The sequence below is a fragment of the Notechis scutatus genome, chromosome 2 (genome assembly GCF_049901735.1).
Source record: "Notechis scutatus isolate UNSWTSFEM ecotype Mainland chromosome 2, rNotScu1.2, whole genome shotgun sequence".
Classification (NCBI taxonomy): Eukaryota; Metazoa; Chordata; class Lepidosauria; order Squamata; family Elapidae; genus Notechis; species Notechis scutatus.
The window spans coordinates 229,177,648-229,196,608 of NC_142010.1; the positions used below are offsets into that span (position 1 = coordinate 229,177,648).

An 18,961-nucleotide genomic window follows, 5' to 3' on the forward strand; every position below is an offset into this window, starting at 1 on the left:
TGATCGCCTGCAGTCTATAAGCATAATAATATGCTATTGCTGTAGATTTTAAAAATGAACTGATGAGTGAGAATTGCACATAGTCATACATGATGTGCACAGAGAGCAGGACTCCTTCCAAGAAAAGCTGCAAGCTCTAGAAAATTCCCAACTGGTTCTGAATATAACCCGTATGTGAAATTGCAAAAAATTACACATTAAGAGCTACACTTTAACTGCTCTGCCAGTTACTCTGCAATATATGGACAAGGAAGAATGCTAGGACCTTATTGTTGCAGGGAAAACATATTACAGACAAGCACCAATAGCAATGGGCCAATAAAATCATGGCATAAAATCAAACACTATTCTTAGGGCTGGTTGAAACTACAACTTTATACATGTATGCAGTTGAATCTGTTGCTACCATTGAAGATCTGTGGCTAGTAAGGGCCCTGGAATTCTGTGAGTTCTGACTGCTTGCCTCTTTAGAGTCCTTGCTAACCATGCTTCTTCAAATATGGACCTAACTGTGATTAAAAATGACAGGTGACCACAAGTTTGCTGTTCATGGTGGATTCTAGCTCAAAAAAAAAAAAAAAAAAAAAACCAAGCCAAAGGGAAGAAGAGGAAGAGGGGACTGTTCCAAGCAAAGACAAAGCAGAGCTGTGTCCCATATAGGTCATGCTGTGAGGGGAGCGATCAAGGGAAAAAAGATGAAAAAGCATAATGCTCAGTGGAAGCTAAGATGGGCATTATGTATGTAAGAGATCACTACATCTCTAAGAAATGCATACCAAGGATGAAAGCTTCTTAGAATGCATATGGGTTAATACAAAAGGAAAAAAGAATGACATTGCCATAGGTGTAAACTACCAACTACCTAACCAAGCAGAAGAAACAGATGAACTTTTAGCCCATCAGTTAACAAATGTATGTAGAAAACACACCACAATAGTAACGGGGGACTTTAACTACCCTGATATCAACTGGGAAATAAAATTTGCTTCAAGTGGAAAATAGATCATGGTTCCTAACCAACCTAGCTGACAACTGAGTCATCCAAAAAATAGAGAAGAAACTAGATGGTCAGTTATAGTGGACCTAATTCTTATTAACAGAGAAGAAATGTGTAGGGGGTTGAAGCTGCAGGAACTTTGGGGGAGGGTGACCATGTCATATTAGAGTTCAATATAATACAGACACAAGCAACATAACACAATCAAACCAATGTCTTAGACTTTAAAATAGCTGATTTCAACAAACATAGAGAAAGCTTGGGAAGGATTCCATGGATGAAAATCTTAAAGGGGCAAACAACTCAAGAAGCTTGGGAAACTCTGAAAAATATTATTATAAAAGCCCACTCTAGCACAATACCACTAAAAAAGAAAAATAAGAAATCCAAGAAGAAATCAGCATGGTTGCACAAAAAAACTCTCTGATGAATTGAAAGACAAAAAGGATAAGTATAAAAATGGAAAACAGACATAAAACTAAGGCAGAATAACATATACAGCTCAAATCTGCAAAGATGAAGTCAGGAAAGCTAAAGTTCAGAATGAAGCAAGACTTGCAACAAATGTCAAAAATAATAATTTAAAAAAATCATTCAATATATAAAAAACAAACAAAAAAGACAAGGAAATAATTGGTCCACTAATGGGAGAAAGTGGTAAGGAAGTGATAGGCAGCAGGGAGAAAGCAGAGCTGCTTAATTCATTCTTTGCATCTGTCTTCAGGTAAAAGGGAACAAATAGGCCAAACTACCAAAAACAGAACCATAAACGACAGGCTAGAAATACAAAATACAAGAAAATTGTAAAATAACATCTGTCCACTCTAGATGAGTTCAAATCACCAGGACCGGATGGATTATGAAGGAACTGGTAGACATGATCTTGGAACCATATCTTTCAAAGATCCTGGAGCACCAGAGAACTACCAGAGGACTGGAAAGGAGCTGATGTGGTTTCCATCTTCACAAAAAAAAGGGGGGGAGGACACAGACAGATCCAGGAAATTACAAATCAATCAGCCTGACATCAAAACTGGGGAAGATCCTAGAAAAGATCAAATCTTGGGATTATCAAAAACAAGTCAAACAAATCTTGTTTCATTCTTTGACAAAGCACCTAATTTAGTAGGTCAGCAAAATACTGTGGACATAGTGTACTTAGATTTCAATAAGGCATTTGATAAAATAGACCACAATCTACTTGGTAAGCCAGAAAAAGTGGAATAGACAGCCTCATCACCAGATGGATTTGTACCTGGTAGGCAAACCGCACTCACTGTGTACTCCTTAATGGAACTACATCTACATGGATAGAAGAAAGCAGTTGGGTACCCTAAGATTCAATTTTAGGCTCAGTACTCTTCAATATCTTCATAAACAATCTAAATGAGGGAATAGAAGGGGACTCATCAAATCTTCAGATAAAACCAAGCTTGCAGGAATAGCCAAAATTCCAGAAGATAGGTTCAAGATCCAGATGAAGTCCAACAGGCTTGAACACAGAGCCCTAACCAACAAAATGAAATTCAATGTAGAAAAAAGTAATGTTTTACACTTAGGCAAGAAAAAAAAAAACATAATAAAGGGAAACCTGGCTCAATAACAGTGACTGAGAGTCCTAATGAACAATTACTTAAATATGAGCCAGCAGATTTTTTTTCTCCTAGGACGTAAAGAAAAAAAATCTGCTGGGATCAGGAAGTGCTAAGTCATATTTACACAAGGATTTGAAATAATGGCTCTCTAACCATGCAGAGGTCCCTCTGATTAACTGTGCTGCCTTCTGTATCATACAGGCTCCTTTGCAGGCACAAAACATCTTCCATCTAGATATAAAATCTACTTCATTTTTGTGTAAATATCTTTGTCAATATAAAAGGAAAGAAAAATGTAGCAAAGTTGCCTGTTGGAAGGTGAACATATTCAGAAATAAGGATGCAAATACTACCGAGTGACTGACTTTGTTTTCATTTAAGGGTTTAGTCTAATTCTAGATTTGATGTGACCTGAAAAAACTAACAAACATTCTGTAACAAAAAAGAAAAGAAGGGGTTTAAATGTCATTGTAAAGATATAAGTTTAGTTTGCTTTTCCACTATGGCCACTGAGCAGGAGGAGAGAAACTAAAAGAAATTAGATTTGCCAGAATTATTTGGGGAAAAAGATCATTCAATGAATAAGAACAATGCCAAATCCTTTCTGTTCCCAGATATGCCAGCTATAAATCTTTCTGTAGTAAATATATAAACTAATACAAATACTCCTCTGGTTATATTGATTATAACCTTAGGAAATCATCTTTAAAAAAACATTTTTGGGGGGAGAGGTTCTTGTGTCTAAAAAAGTCTTGGGGGATAAATGCTCCGATTATATCATGTTTTGGTATTTAACTGAAGGATGGGGAGCTAGGGAGATAGCATACTGTAGTACTGGAGAGATGGATGAACCCTGAAATTCAGAACAATCACAAATGTCCTTTCTCTATGTAAGGTAAATAGGGGAAAACTCTCATCATCTGCTCTCCATCAAAATGTTCTTATCTTTTTGGGCTGGGGGAGGAAATGAAAGCCAGTGATGGGATTCAGCTGGTTTGGGCCAGTTCAAAAATTCTGCTGGCCCCACTCCACCTAGTCACTCCTCATCTCATCTGCTCGCCCGGCATAGCTTCTGCTGCTCACTGTTTGGCTCCCTGGCTTGCCTCAACCACACGGTCTCTGAGGGCCAGCCAGCTTGCCTGCCTTCGGCTGCATTCCACGCAGCGCTCTCCACGTGGCCCAGCTGAGCTGCCTTGATTTACCTCGCAGCCGCAAGGCGCAAATCCCAGCCTAGCTGCCTCCCACATGGCCCAGCAAGCTTGCCTCCCTTCCAGCAGCTGAATCTCACAAAGCGCTCTCTGTGTGGCCCAGCTAAGCTACCCTGATCTGCCTGAGTGAGTGACTGCTAGCAGCAAGGCACAAATCCTGGAGTAGCTGCTTCCTACATTGCCTCACAGTCCCTGAGGCCCACTGCGCTTGCCTGCTTTCCTTGCAGTCCCCGTGGCCAGGCCCAGTTGCCTGCCTTCCCTATTCCCTCCTTCTATTGACTGACTTTCTGGGGAAAAACATCATTTAATGCTGGCTAGGCAAGGTCCAATTACCTCCAGAGTAACTGGTAATACAATACATAATTAAGAAATGTTATTTGAAATAGGTGCTTTGTAAACTTATCTGTGGCAAGTCTTCCCAGCCACTGTTTTGCAAAAGCATTCACAAAAATAAATATGCATCAGAATCCAAATATAGAGTTCCAACTTTAGGTGACATTTATGGCTGCTTATTTTGAAATTAGTGAGAAATCATGTTTTTTATAATTATTCCTGAAGTGGGGTGTGTGGAAAAGGCAACACTGATCACTGATCATAACAGCACAAGAATAGCCACTAACTTCCAGTTCCATGGAAGCAGGGATTTACCACACTAGATAGAACCCAAGGGTAGATCAGTGTCTCTCAGCTGAAAGATGTATGGACTTTAACTCCCAGAATTCTCCAGCCAGCCATCAAAGAGTTTCCACAGAAGATTGTGGAGAATAATAGGAATCTGTGGGATTTCTGGATCCAGAAGGACAGGCAGGCAACCAGACACTGTAGTAGTAGACAAATTAATAGTCAAAGACCAGAATTGCTCAGGAGGTGAGGCAAGCGGGGCAAGGTAAGGCGGCCTTCAACATGAGTGATACCGAATTGGCCATGCCCACTCAATCACATGACCACCCAGCCACTTAGTAACATGACCACAAAGCAACACCCGCCCAGTCACATGACTACTAAGCCACACCCACCAAGCCATGCCCGCAGAACCGGTTGTTAAAAATTTTTAATCCCACCACTGATGAAAGCAAATTATTTTTCATAATTTCAAAGAAAATGAAGAAAGAGATACAAAGAGGAAAAGGAAATTAATCAGCCCACATTAATTAACCTACACATATATTATAACAGCTTTAAAGTATAAAAAGATATACCTAGATTCAAAAAGCAAAATATGGTCTGGATAACAGTTGCCAGAGATATCTTAAGCCAAACTCATTTGTTTATTTTATTAGATTTCAGTGGTCTCCAACTTCAGATAATTCTGGTGCTCACAATTTAAAAGAAACAATGATATACAAAACATGTAATAAAAAGTTACAAGGATTGTTTTATATGCAGAGGTCAGCCATGTGAGTCCAGAAAAACTGCAGCTGTTTAGGATGCTCCCATCTGGAACTCATGCATGACCATTTGTGCTCAGAATCACATTTGTTCTTCAAAACTGTATGTATGTTAGCACTACTAGAAAGAGAATTCAGAACCACTAAGAGTGACTGATTGACAGACAGATAAATAGACAGGTGACAGATAGATTTTTAAAGCCCAGGATTCATGATTCAGTAACACAGATTTCATTCAGAAGATTCCAAATTCAGTCCTGATAGTTTCAACCAAAAAGGATTCATTTGTGCATTCAGTGATTTCTTATATATGATCTCAATCAGTCCTTCTTACTAAGCATTTACTGACGATTGCAGTTCAGTTCTTACAAGGGTCTCCTACAACTAACTCCTTATATTCTTTTTCCTACTGATTCAAGGCAATGCATGACTTTATATTACCTGTGTCGACCGATATGCGAGGCACCTATTTACAAAAACTGGGACTGACTTTAGGGGGGAGAGTACTGGTAATCAAATAAAATAATAATTTGGGAAACGATCTCACACATAAAGGTTTAATGTTCACTAACCCAAAGAAGAGTGTGTGCAGGGGAGGCAGGAGCACTTTTCCTGGAGGCCCCCTGAGTCAGGAGTCACACCGCGGGGCCCCGTCCGCCTCGGGAAGGGAAAGGGGGGGGGGTTTTCCGCGCTTTGAGTGCGCCGGCGCCCCAGTCCGCGCCTGAAGGAAGGAAAGGTTTGCCTTGGGGGTCGCCGGGGGACACTCAGAGGATCTACCAGAAGCAGGGGTTTTTCAGCACAAATGGGAAACTAGGCATCAGTATATAGTATATTCCTTTAGCAAATATTTAAATACACGCACAGCAATTTGTATGTCTTTAAAGAAGAAAACTATCTTTAAAATTCAGAAAATAAAAATTTCAGTTCACTTAGCCATCTATGATATGTCCATCATAAAAATTGCACAGCACCATTAAAGAATGGCAAAAAAATAAAAATAAAAAATAAAACCTATAACTAAATATTTCCTAATTATTTATTTACCTGTAAATCACACCCACGTTTTGCTATTTCAGAAGAATAAAATTTTGTCACCTAAAGGACAAAGAAAAATTCAACTCCCAGTTCCCAGTAGCATTGTGCCTATAAGAGAAAGACAGAATAAAGGATGTTAATGATGAACAAGTGATAAAATATATTTTGACAGAAAAGGGAAGATAAATGCAGAAATCCTAACACTATTTGCCCAAGTATTAAATGCATACCTCTACTACAATAATGCTGTGGTTGTTATGTAATAAATCATATTAAAAGTATTGCGTTACTTCTGAGTAGGTTTGCACAGGATTATGCTATGCATTATTAAGTACATAGATAGGAAAAGAAGTTATATTAGCTCATGGTATTGTTATTTTAGTTTTGGTCTCTCAAACCACCAACTACAATAGAGACAAGGTAGCTATAAAGAAAGACAGATATAAGATTTATCAGCTCTAAAGGCTTGCTAAAAAGAAACAAGAGTTTGCATTGTGGCAAAACCAATAATATGTAAAAAAGAAAAGAACAGAAAAAATAACAAAGGTTATCTGAGGAACACTCCCACCCATGCTGGCAAAAGAGGCATGCTATGGACCCCATCAGTCGAGGAATTCTGACTTTTTTGCCATGGCTCGGACCCCCTGGAACATCGTGCCTCCCAAAGTGACATCCATACCCACCCTTTTGGCCTTCCAAAAGGCCCTGAAGACCTGGTCCTGCCAACTGGCCTGAGGTCCCAATGGGGGCATGTCATTCTGGAAATGATTAATGGACTAAGAGCCACCTCCTTCCTATGTGCAACTTGTTCTTTTCCTCCTCATCTTTGTCAAGTTTAAATCAAGTTTAATATTACTTTTTATTGTTTTGGAGTTTTATATAGGCATTTTAATTATTGTAAGCGACCCAATATTGCATTTTGTCAAGATGGCAGCATGAACGTTTAATAAATAAATAAACAACAACCTACAATTTTGAAACCAGATAAAACAATAGGTTTTCCTTGCCACCTTGCTGGTCTTTGCAATCATTGGCTAATTTGCTCTGTTGTAAGAGACCTGAAGCTACTTTCAAAAATGAAAATGTATATTTTCAGTTTGTGCATATTATTGAAGTGCCTCTATATTGTGTAATTATATAAAAACACACCCATATCTTTTACAGATATATTTTCATATGCACTACACATAGATTTCATGACAATTGGACAGATATAGAAAGGCATATTGCATGTTATGAATTCAGAAGCAATCGCTTTTACATTTCTTGCATATTCATTTGCAACTTCATTTCATAAACTATCTAAACTGGGAGTCATTTAAAGCCAGTAGAATGAAAATTCATATACCTTAATAACATACTCTCAGAACTGTTACACAGAGGCCCTGTTTATCATGTCATAATTGGATTGCATGCAATGGCACATCACAAATCACATGATATATAACTGTGTTTCAGTACAGTACCTAGTCTAATTTATGTATTCATGGGGAAATGCTTTGTCATGTTTGTACACATGTAATTCCATTTGTAGAGAAAGAGATCTACATGCATGAGTCTCTATGAAGGCCTTCCTCAAACCAATATCAATTATATTGTAGCCAGGACAGCATGCCCACGGTACATGCTGACTAAAGGAAGAAATGTTCTGTGCGCATTAACTAGCCAAAGGTAACTGGCTAGGGTTTTATTATTATTAGAGTTGGACACAGTCAGCCAGTTGTTTATATTGGATCTGGCTTTTTATCCACTTATTGAACTGAAAAAACTTGTAATAAAAACAGAAAGACTGGAGCAAAGAAGATCAAGAATTGGTCAGCACTGAGTGAAGATGAATTGCATGGTTCTTGGCTGAAACACTTGATTGGTTGTACACTCATTCATTGCAAAGCAGTTTAACAACAAACTGCAGGAAAATGAAAACGAAGATTGTTTAGTATCTGGTAAAATCTACCTGATAATAAAAGATCCAGCAAAAGGAGAAACATACAGCAACCATAGCCCAATTACTTGCTTGCCAACAACATTCAAACTGATAAGTGGTGTTGTGATGACCCGGGGCATGGCACAAAGGCAACACAGTCAGATAATCAATAAGAGTCCCTTTATTATCTCCAACTTTGCCCCCAATGTCCAGGTTACCTTCTGGCTGGAGAAAAAGTCTCCTAGGAAAACCCTTTGACTGCAGAAAATTCCATCCAAAACAGGGTAAACACAAACTGTAACTTAAAGTCCAAACAAGCCAAACTGAAGTAATTAATTTGGCAGGGCAGGAGCAAGAATTTCAGACTTGAAAGCACAGCAAAACTCACACAGTTGGGAAGACGCCAGGAACACAGATAAGCCACGACAATACAATATAAAGTCACATTGCTCTCTTCTCCGTTCCTCCCTGCATGCCCTAGGATGAAGAGGGGGTGGGCCTGGGTCTTCCTCTGAATTCCCTCCCTTATTCTACCTCTTCCCTGCTCTGCCCAGCTGGACTTTGCCTTTCCATGGTTTCCTCCACAGCCAACGGAGCCATATTCCCACTCCCTGTCAGCTGTTCGGCTTCCTCCTTGGATTCAGACTCCGACAGGAGCTTGACAGGTGTAGTAGCTGATGCAATTCAACAGTATCTAATTAAAAACAAATTTGTCCAACCTGAGCAGAAAGAAAGCTGCCCAAACAGCAGAGGAACAAAACAACAGGAGAAAAACAGTGAAAACTGAAGGAATCAAGATACTCTAAAGAAATAACTTCAAGAATCTGGATGAAGACAATCACTACAAATACCTGGGCATCCTTCAAGATGACAACATCGAACACAGTAGAAATCAATGAAGAAGGTTAGAAATGAATATATCATGAGAATGAAGATCTTAAAATCCAAATTCAGTGGAAGAAATATCATCAAGGCAATTAACATCTGGGCAATTCCAGTCCTCTCATAATACTGGAATCTGACTGCAATAGTGGGCTAAAAGAAAATCCAGAAAAATAGTGACTGAATCATAATTTTTGCCTATGCAGCGATATTCATATCCTCCACCTACAAAGGAAAATTGGTGCACTTGAGACATCCATGCCCATATGACAATTGAAAAAGGAAAATAAAAGGCTTTGGAAGAATATCTGAAGAACAGTAAAGAAGATGCATTGAAGCTAGCATACCATGAAGACTGGAGAAACCAAACAGTCCTACAAGAAAGACCAAATAAAGAATAGGAAGAAATAAGGGAGATACCAAATCCAATAGAATTAAGTTGGCAGTTTCAAACACAGCATACTTTTGCCTTGCCTGAGATGGTTGTTCATACAGTTGTTTGTACAGGGCTAGGCTCTGGTTCCCCTGCCATAGTTCCTGAGTTCACTATGCACTTGTCAACTGATGCCAAGAAAGTTTAAAATCTGATGCAGTCTTGGTTGACTCAGGCAACAATCAGTATAGTAATCTTTTTCTGTTTTCTCACTATATTAAGTGGGTTGGTGGATACGCTTCGTCTGGCTCTTTTGCTAAGACCTATCTGGCATGTGTGATCTTTCTGGTAGAATACACTTATTGTCAGCATAGTTCTAACCCCCTCGGAGCATTGCAACCCCCTTCCTCATGAAAAGGGAGTATCCATTTCCAATTATTATTATGCATGTTTATCAATCAATAATCTTCCTTGTTTCAGGTGATATTTCTTGATCAGATATACTTTGGTCTTCTTGTTCTTCAGCTTTTTTTTCATCTGTTCTATCTGTTTCATCTGATGTAACTTGCTGATCTATTTTCCAACTTGATCTTCCATTTTGGTGGTGCACTATTTGGCTTTTTCCTCCTTATTTGTTAATTGTGCATCCCAAGTGTTCAGTTACAACTACAGCCACTTCTCCAATTCTTTCTCTTCTATATTATGGTTTGTCGTAGTCAGGCAGATGTTTAGGCTGGATTTGGCATTTTCATCCACCTATTGAGTCCTTCCATCATTATATTACTGTATTATATGCCTTCAACTCAGTCTTCTTTTCTGGTGAGTGTATGCACAAGTCCATGCAGTTTTCTTAGTAAGGTTATTTTTTGTGTCAAAGGCAGGAGTCTAAGGCTCCTTCGTGTCTAAGTGAGCAGAACTCAAATTTCCTAGATTTTAGCCCAGTGCCTTAATCACTTCAACTGACTCTATTCATCATTTTGTTTAGGTTGTGTGTATGCTTGCTTGTGGATAGTGTGTGTGTCTGCATGCCTTCAAATCATGGTTGACTCCTGGAAATTGTATGGTTAAGTTCCCTGAGGTTTTCTTATCAAGATTTTCAGAAACGGCTTGCTAATGCCTCCTTCTAAGCAAGAATGCTTCCTTGCTTCCTAAGCAAGGATGTCTGACTCAAGGGAACCTAGTTTTATGCCTAAGGTCTGGTGCATTAACTACCACACAATTAATGTATCCTAAACCTAAAAAAACTATTGTTTGCCTTAGTTTTTGTACCCTTAGGTTCAAGTTTACATTTTTGTCAGCTATTTTTTGAAAATGCAGGATTATTAAAGAGTTTTCTTTAGAGATTATGGTACCTAACCATGTACATTTATTTTCCAGCTGTTGAGGGGAAGAGGGTTTCCACTTCATGTTGCTATTTTTGAAAGGAAATGACTTATTTGCTTTGATAGCTTTTTCTTCTTCTTTGATATAAAAAAGACAATTTGGGGCTATATTTTTAAGTGTAATATAATTTATCAGTCTGCATCATTTGAGCTAATCCTGTAAATCAGGGGCGTCAAACTCAAGGCCCAGGGGTCAGATCCGGCCTCAGGGTGCTTAGATCTGGCCCATGGGGCCACCCTGGAAATAGCAAAGGACTGGCCTGCGATGCTTCTGCCAGTAAAAACAGACTCCTGAGCTGTTTTCAGCTGTCATGGCCTCCTGCAACCCTCTGCCAGTGAAAACGGAGCTCAGGAGGGCTCCTCCTGAGCTCTGTTTTCATTGGCAGAGGATTTCAGGAGGTCGTGGCAGCCAAAAATGGAGCTTGGAAGCCTGTTTTCTCTGGCAGAGCACTCAGGCCACCACAGGCGCTTTCGACACAAGTGATGTTGAGTTGGCCATGCCCACCCTGGACAACCCACTCCGGCCCTCTGAGGTCAAACACAACCTTGATGCGGCCCTTAGTGGAATCGAGTTTGACACCCATGCTGTAAATTAGTGCAAAAAAAGACAAAGAAATCCCATTTTCTTCAAACCCCCTAAAAATAAAAAGTCTGTTTTGTAGATGCTTTATGATCAAAAAGTAAATTAAATGATTTCTTTTGAGCAATTTTGAGCTTACAAATATTTATACTTATATATTTTTCAATCAACCCAGTCTTAGATTACCAGAGTAAAACAGATCCACTTGTGTATTTAGCTCAGTGATGAACCTATGACATAAGTGTCAGAGGTGACACACCATGACATTTTGGATGATATGCCAATATTCATTAAACCCAACAACTATTCTTGAAACATACCCCATTCTTCTGCAATTTTTGTAGGTTGTAGAGACTGCACAAAAATGGGGTGTGCTCTCCTCCAGTCTCTGAACCTTCTGGAAGTCACGAGGGCTGCTCACATGATCTCATGCCCCTGTTAGAATCTGACTCTGAGGGAGAGGAGGAACAGCCGACAGGGAGTTGGAGTGTGGTTCCGGAGGTTGTGGAGGAAATTGGGGAAGGGCCAGGACAGCTGAGCAGTCAGAGGAAGACCCAGGCCCATCCCTCTTCATCCTAGGGCATGCAGGGAGGAGTGGATAAGGTAGAAACGTGAATGGTGTGGTCTACAGGGCAGGAAAGGGCCTTGATCCCCTTCATGGGCTGCAGCTGTGAGGACTGCTTAAAAGGACAAATTGCGCATGGGCCAGTGCTGGAAGCAAAGCATGAAAATATTTCTAGTCTGTCCGTTCTTATCTGAGTTCTGACATCCTTCCCAGTGTGTGTATTTTGATATCTGTGGACATCTTCAAGCCCTTAACCTGCCTGGTCTCTTTAACTGCTTCAGTGTGGTTTGTGTTGTTTTTTTTTCTATTTATAATTTATATGTATTTTGATTTGAACGGAAGTTCTTCCTTTTCACAACTGTTTGTGGGCGAGTTTTTTCTCCAGTTAATGATATTTGGACCTTTGAAGCCAAGTTGAAGGAATTAAAGGACTTCATCTGTTTTTGTGACTTTGTTGCTTTTGTTTCCCACCCTGGCTCATCACACATGACCTCAAAAAAAAAAAAAAAAAAAAATCACATGAGAATGGAGCATGCAGTTTTTGGAAGTTATAGAAGCTATGGAAGACATTCCTTGAAGCTGTTTCAAGAAAAAGCATCACGTGACCTGGGATAGTTTCTGGTAAGCTGCAGAGGCCAGTTAGCAGAAGAACCTGAAGGTCAGCATTGGGTGGCAGATCCTGTAAAGTGCTGGGCTATGGGAGCAAGTATAACATTTTCCCAAGGCTTGTGCATCTTCTGAACAGACACAACTTAGAGGGTAACAGTCTGTAGAGATTTTCAGTCATCCAGGTCATGGTTGTCCCAAAGGTGCTTTTTCAGGAGGCAACTGGACTGAGCAACTGGAAGAAACGTCTTCAAAAGGAAAAACAAGAAAGTCCAGTTGCCTCCTGAAAAAAAACCTTTGAGACTAGGGGGTAACAATTATTATGTGAACAAAAAAGAAATGTTATTCCAGTCATTGACTAATGAAAATACATTCTACAAATAAAATAAAATCCTAACATCAATAACTCTTTTGTTGTGATTACCATGTGCTATTCGTGCATTTTCAAATTCCTTCCATTGGAATTCAATGGGGCCATGGTATTAATTTTCCTAAATGTATTTACAAATCTCATTAATGCAGGATTTACTTCCAAGTAATACATTTGGGGGAAAAACTCAACTGATGTGGGTGATCAATCAGCCCACATGTCTTTTTCTTCAGATTAATGCACATTGCTAAGGTTTGTTTTTTCAAGGTGTTTTTACAAGCAATAGAGGGACAAGTGCTATCACAATGTAAATCTTAGATCCTACTGAAAATAACTTAGTATAGATTTCAGCATCTAGTTCATCAGTAAAACATGCTTGCTGGATAGGCCTACAAGGGCTATTATCTAGCTTTCATCCATTAATACAACTGACCTTGGCTGTACATGCCTTAATCAGTGCTGGGTGATATTGTACTTTCTCTACACTCAGCATGATGAAACCCTTCATTCGAGTTCTATTTTCCATGTATGTTATGAAGTGGAAGGATTCTGCTGTGGTCAGGATCCCAAAATATTGCCAAAACGGATGCTGATGAAATTACAATATGGCACCTCGAATTATACTTCTGCTTCACATCCATGTATGTCAACTCTCCTATAAACATTTAACATCTACTACAAAAGTACATTTCAGATGTGCATTTTATTTTCATATAATAGCCATATCATCACTGGTTTTAAAAAATATTGCAAAAAGACTGTCTCAGTACACATTACTAAAATATACAATGTTTCAGTTGAACTTTAATATATACCAATATGTCATTCATTATTAATATTAACAAGGTAAAAATATTTGAAGCATTTTGAAAATACATTAATTGAAAAATCTGATAAAACTAAAGTGTAAGTGGGTTTTTGATTTACAAAAGAAATGGATAAAAAGTTCATAGAATTAAGCAATAAACCCAATTTGGTTGGGATAATAAATCTAGATTAAGAGTTGGAATGGCAAGAACAACTAAAAATATTATCTATGGAACATTATTTCATATGGATGTATATTTTTTATTTTATGAAAATTAATACTGCATATAATAAAAGATGGATTCTATAGTTTGCAGGAAACACCTCCTCCTTAGCTTGTGTATAAATGCCATAAGGTCAATCCTTTTGTATCTCCAGGCAGGGATAGAAAGTCAGCCACCTAGAAAAAAAAATGCCATTGTTTGTTATTATTGGCTAAATGGATCATTATTAATACAAATTATTTTATTTTTATGTATCATATTCCAGAGCTGGTTTTATCAAAATATCTATTCTGATTATAATAGGTAAAAAGAAAATATGATCTTTTTTCAGAAAACTGCTTAAAAGTCAGTCCAGTTATAAACCCATGAAAACATAGTAGGAATTTTTGATTTTCTCAAGAATTGTGACATTTTATCTTGCTTTGACAGTATCTTATGATATCAGGGCCAGTTCTCAAGTGGCTGCATATTCCATCAAGATGTTTTCAAAGTGTAAGTGAAAATCCACAGTGGGATGGCATCCAAACCCCATGTCAGGGAACAAAGTACTGTGGACCACAATAATTAATGTTTTTTTCCTATGAATACTTCAAGCATAATCTAGTAATGGAACAAAAGCTAATGAGAAACAGTGATACATCCAAATAAATTCCATATGGACAAAACTGAAAAATAACTTTACAAATGCCACACTTCGATATTTATCTTAAAATAAGATCCAAACTGCTTATAGATTGTAACATACCATAAGGCTAATGGACAATGGATAAGCAAATACATAAAATTAACTGGGGCCAACCTCTGATAGCAATGAGAGTGGACAGCAACATTTTATATCTATGTTGTAGAATTCACATTCTACAAATGTGAAAGAACAGGGACTAAAATTAAAGGTTTCACCAATCCCCAGTTTCACTTCAATAGATAAAGGAAACCTGAACTTTGTCACAGATCCGGGTTTTTTTCTTTCTATTTTACATAATACGAAATATATACAATTAGGGACAGGCAAAATAAGTTTTGCTTTTAACTGATTTTGCAAACTTTTTTTTCAAATGAAAAACTCATTTCAGCCTATTTATGTATCACTTTATGAAGTTTTACTTTTAAAGGATATATGAAAATTCATAAGCTGTTTGATAAAAATGTGTGTGATGCGGAAATATATTCATTTCTTCCTAATTATATGCTTTTTGTGCACTTTTTCCAGAAATTTTACACATGTTCATATGATTTTTTTTAATTGCAAAATGCAATATAAAATCTAGACATTACATGTAGCTTTTTTATTTCATGTACATATTTGTGCAATGCAAACTGGAAAATTTACATTGAAATGTGAACTGAACAAATTTTTACCTCCACCATTTCTTTACTCTCTTCCTGCCTGCCTGCCTGCTTCCCTCTCTCCTTCCACATCTGAGCTGTTGTTTTTTCCAAATTGCAAAAAAAAACACGAAGTGTATTGTTGATTAGGTGACCAGATACACCTTATTATACTATGAATTATTCTTCCAGCTCTTATGCTTTTTTGTATTCTGTAAAATGGGTGAAATAAAATGAATTTTATTTTCTATTGCACCAAAATGAAGAACATCCTAACTGTCCACTAGAAGCAATGGTGGGATTGCCAAATCCCTCTGGAAGGTGGGAAATCATAATTTTAAAAAACAAAGGTCAAATGTGTATGTGTGTGTACCCACTGATCAGATACAATGCAGAAAATCAAAACTTCATTCTGTTTTATATTTAGGAATCTTTATTCTCAATTAAATTGGTATTGTAACCTCAATGCCAATCTACAGGATCTGTCAACTTAAAAACCGATGTTTATTTTTTCACTTTTTCATTTTCTTAAGATTGTTAGCAAATGAGTAAACGAATGTGGGAATGAAATGATCTTCAAGGAGTGATGTTCTCCAGGATTTGAATTTGTTATTCCTTAGTAGAAAATCTATCTGTATCTGCTTCTTGAGGGATATGGATATTTGTTCACGTTTGAACTATTTTTAGACTAATCCCTAATAGATGTCATTGGATGATATTCTTGATTTTAGATATGTGACTTCAGATATCTTTCCTCCTCCAAAGAGATCTTAACTAGCATGATGATCCTACACTATAGCTATTGACTTTCTTATCAGTGTAAAGTCAAAGAAGAACTAGTGTAATGCTGGAGATCAGGGGTGTCAAATTTGTGTCGTCATGGCGCGAGTGACGTATCGTTACTTTCCCCCCCTTCATTAAAAAGGGCATGGACATGGTCACTTGTGACGCATCTGGCCTGCAGGCTGCAAGTCTGACAGACCTGCTATAGATGGAGCAATGGATGGGCCAAAGGCTCTGGATTTGAGTCTTCACACTCATCCATGAAACCTACCAGAGAACTTTTGGCCTATTGTTGTCTACCAGCCTAACCTATTTTTGAAGACTATGTGAAGACCACATCGATTGGTATTATTCCATGACACTGGCAAAATCAATTTCTTGGTAACTAAAAACATTCTAGTCCTCTGCCTCAGTAGTAGTCTCTTCAGATACAAACTACTTAAGTCTAGGAATAGCTAAGCTGGCATTGGTTGAGAAATAGCAGTGGTTCTGCTTGTTATAGCTCTATAACTTATCTGCTCAGCTTATATATTTCTAAGTGAACAGATTATTAGAGTCATGATTAGTTTTATGTGCTCTCTTTTATGTGCTCTTAGGAAAAAAAAGTCTGGCTTTGCCCTGAATAACTGGAGTTCTTGGTAAAATGGATCACTGCAGTATAGAAAACAATATGACATATAAAGCCATAAATGAATTTGTCATTCTTTGAAACACAAATAAATAAAATCATGTTTCTGCTCAAGAAAAGGAAGTGACAAGTAGAAAAATAAAATTGAGCTTTCCTTATTTTTCTCCAGTATGCATGACTCTCCTGCTTCCACTTTCCATTTCCTGCCTACAGATCTATACTAAGATATCATGGCATAATTTTTTAAAAGTTCATATTACGCAGTGTACTTAAACATTTTGTATTTTAGCATTGTCCACTCTTTCAGAATAGTTCTTCACATGGATGTTTCCATGCTCATTCTACATATGTAGTATATGATATTCATGTAAAGCAATGAAAAGAGAAACATTTGACCTGAATATATATTTTGACTGTAAGAAATCATCAAAAGAAATCATCAAAAACCTAAGCAACTTTAATGGTCAGCCAGATCTCCTCATTCATCATTCTTATGACTATGGTATCTAATTCTAGCAAATCACGTTTTAATTACTTGGAGAAAAAGAACCAGTCTTATCTTGCATATTATTTGTATGCTAAGTGTATAATATCAGACCATGCAATGTTGTAAGAACAGGATGGTCTTTTTATACTTGCTGCCAATGAAGATTTATAAAAGCAGACCATGGTTGTAAGGATGGCTACACTGAGAATTCATATGCAGGTTTTATGTCATACATTAAATAAAGCAGGGAGAACAGCTGATACAACAAAAGGGGCTGTCTAGACAGTACCCCATCAGTCTGGCTAAATTTGGTGTTGGCATTCCCAAAGGGACTGTAATATAATTGTTCTGGTGTCTGCATCCATTTCCCCTGTCAAACACCATCACAAACAATAAATATACATCCCCTTTCACAGAAAACAGGACCAAACCATACAGCTGAGTATGGTTTAGAGAGCTTAGTGCATGCCAATATGGAAGCAGTAGTTAAAACAAGCAACAATAAAAGATAAAAAGCAAAGGATGGCTAAGCACTTGAATAATTTCAGGGTTTAAAATCACATTGATTTAAAATTCAACTAAATTGTTTAATTGACTTACAGAAAATATAAACCATTCAAAACTGATCTTTTCAAACCTCATACTTTTAAAAAGGACATCATTCCTATCCCCACCCCATGCACATTTTATGTTTATTAACCTCCCAAAGAAAATTTAACACAAACTCAGAGATGTGAAAGTGTAATGATGGACATGGATCATAAATTCTAATGAAGAGGAAAAAATGAAAGAAAAGGAAAATGTGATAATAAGTGAAAGCATAGCAAAAATGTAAATGTCATTTCATAGTTAAAATTACGCTTTCCACCTTTCCTGAATTCCCTTTTTTAAAAAACTACACTCATGTATGGAGCCTTACATAAATGTTAAAGAGGCAATATTTGGAAAAATAAGACTAGGATTATTGAACAGAATGTTTTCAACAGCAGCACTGTACTAAATTATGATTATTCCGTTACTTAAAAACAAGAGATTCTAAATTAATCAAATTGCTTCAAACAGTAATATTTCTCATAATATTTTTATTACTATGTTTGCATATAGAAAGGACCATTAAAAATATGGAAATACAGCAGTAGTGTAAAGATACAATTTGTATGTCATAGTTCTAAGCATGAAATCATATACCAATGATATAAAGAATATTTATTTGGAAATTAATAATCCTGATTGATTGATTTTTATGGCACCTAAATAATTCTTCATCGTAATCCCTGAAGTGATTAGGTCTCAGATTCTAAAAGAAATAAAATGAGAACAATGTTGGATAATATTTAGGAAATTACCAAGCCATCTTACTCTATCTGGCTCAAATAATACAAGAAAACTACACTCAAAATCCAGTAAAATAAGGTGACATATTGCATTACAGATCTTAATAAAATAACAAACCATTGTGTGAAATATTTATATATAAAACATAGCATTGCCTATTTTTTTTTTTAAAAAAAAATCAAATGTAAAATTAGTCACTGTTTAAACAATAAAAAAATAAGAAAAACAAGTCATGAAAAGTTTTAAAGCTGAGAATACCAGATGTGTTTCTATGTGTAAAGCCTTAAAGACATCTGATTAAAATGTAGATTTCTATAACTTGGCAGGCCTTGAGCCTCTTCTGAAAGTTTGCCAGATTATGACTCTGTACAGTATTCCAAAACAGTTGCCTGGGGAACCATAACAGAAAATAAGTGTGTCAGGCCTTCTCCCTACCCCAATTAATTTGAGTACTATACAAAGCAAG

At 37.3% G+C, this 18,961-nt stretch overlaps 1 long non-coding RNA gene across 1 annotated transcript in view; it reads right to left on the minus strand.

The window, feature by feature from the left end:
- LOC148132541 (uncharacterized) overlaps positions 1 to 18,961 on the minus strand; it is a 105,948-nt gene that overhangs the window by 76,569 nt on the left and 10,418 nt on the right. The window lies entirely within an intron of this gene.